The sequence below is a fragment of the Malurus melanocephalus genome, unplaced genomic scaffold (genome assembly GCF_030028575.1).
Source record: "Malurus melanocephalus ecotype Western Australia unplaced genomic scaffold, MMel_1.1 scaffold_287, whole genome shotgun sequence".
Classification (NCBI taxonomy): Eukaryota; Metazoa; Chordata; class Aves; order Passeriformes; family Maluridae; genus Malurus; species Malurus melanocephalus.
The window spans coordinates 609,155-610,918 of record NW_026623519.1 but is presented as its reverse complement, the minus strand read 5'-3'; positions in this window follow the sequence as shown (position 1 = coordinate 610,918).

Below are 1,764 nucleotides of genomic sequence, written 5' to 3'. Positions count from 1 at the left end.
CCCCTCCTTCTACCCTGGCATTGGTGACTGCAGGCTGTGGCTCTCCCATCTTCTGCATCCTCCCTCCCAGCTGCAGCTGTGCCATAGTGGATTTGTCTTGGGGGCCTCTTGAGCTGCCTTTGCCCAACATAGGAAYAGCTTCTGATGTCTCCTTACAGAGGCCACCACTGCCCCCCTTGGCTCCCCAAACCTGGCCATGTAAACACAGCAYGTGTGTGCATCCTGCTGAGGGATACTGTGTAACCTCCCCCAGGAGACCACACAGCATCGCAGTGAGCGCAGCATGTCCTGGGCATCACAGAATGCTGAGTCACACAGGGAGCTTGGWGGTATCCAGGGGTCTGGATCTCTGGGATGTCCCCATCGGTGCTGGTGATGGCAGCAGAGTGCAAGGCTTTGCCCAAGGAGGGGTCCCCAGCACAACCTCAGTCCATGGGTTGCTGGGAGCAGCAAATGGACTGCCCCAGGAGCTGTACTGGTGCGAGTACCCCGTCCATTGGGCACCGGGTGCAGCTGCATGTGTGGCAGGCACGGCTCTGAGAAGGCTGTTGGGGTGGATCAAGGCAGCAGGGATTTTGTCAGCCATGCTCCATGGGGTCTGTAATGGGGAGCCAAAGTCTCAGGCCTATTCTGGGGCTTTTGTGGCATTCAGAGGCCTTGGGCAGCTGAGCTGTTTTCATAGATATTGGAACATTATGTGTGAACGAAATATGTGAAAAACAGCCCGTGTGTCTCTGCMTGGGATGGCTGTGGTATCCACCATCAGGGCTGGGAGCAATGGGGCACCTGGCTGCTGGGGTGAGGCTCTTTCCATGGGAGTGATGTCTTGGGAATGAGRTCTTGAATGAGTTCAGATTTGGGTGCCTTCAGCAGCATTATTTGAAGGCAGCAGCGCTGTGGCATCTATTGTTTTGGGAGCACCAYGTGGCAGCTGATGTTTGTGATGACAGCTGTGATGCCTATGTAACTTGGGTCAAAGTTACAYGATGCTTATATGGCTTGTGTTAAAAGATACCTATATAACTTGGATCATACCTTTCTATACAGTGTAATAGATAATATATGGTTAACTAGTTGCTTAATGCTTGAATAAATAAAAAACTCACCAGGTGAGTAGTCTCAAAATAGACAAATACAGCTATATTAAGAAGCAACAGGATGTACTAATGGGAAATTGGCAAGTATAAAGCCAATAAGCCACAAAACAAACAAAGAACTTAGACCGCCAGAGCCAGAAAAAACAAATAACATCATAACCACGCATGCTCTGAAGAAAGTTCAGATGTGAGGAAGACCTTGAGCCTTCATTGAAGAAGACCCTGAAAACCACCTACATTGGGGCAACACAAGCACAGTTTTAGAACTGTTATATAACTATTACACTAATTAGTTCCATACCTTAATACCCTACATCCCGTATATAGTGATGTTATAATRATGAGGACAATATTGAGCAAAACTTACTGTCTAAATAAACCATAGCACTTAACAGAGGCTGAGATAGATGGAAAAATCTCCCTCACCYACAGCACTGCAATAAAGAAATACCTGCTCTACGGCAGACAGTGGTCYATGGGGTTTYATTTCTAGCCKATCTTTTCGKGCATCAGCTGGGATTTGGGATGATGACCGGGCAGTGCTAGTGCAGGGTGCCAGGTATTCCACGTGAATCCCGCACAGCAGGGCCGCCATCAGCACACCGAGTCACCGCAGAGAATTTTCACCAGCTGGCCTCACAGCAGGCCCTACCGCCCTGCGGGGTGA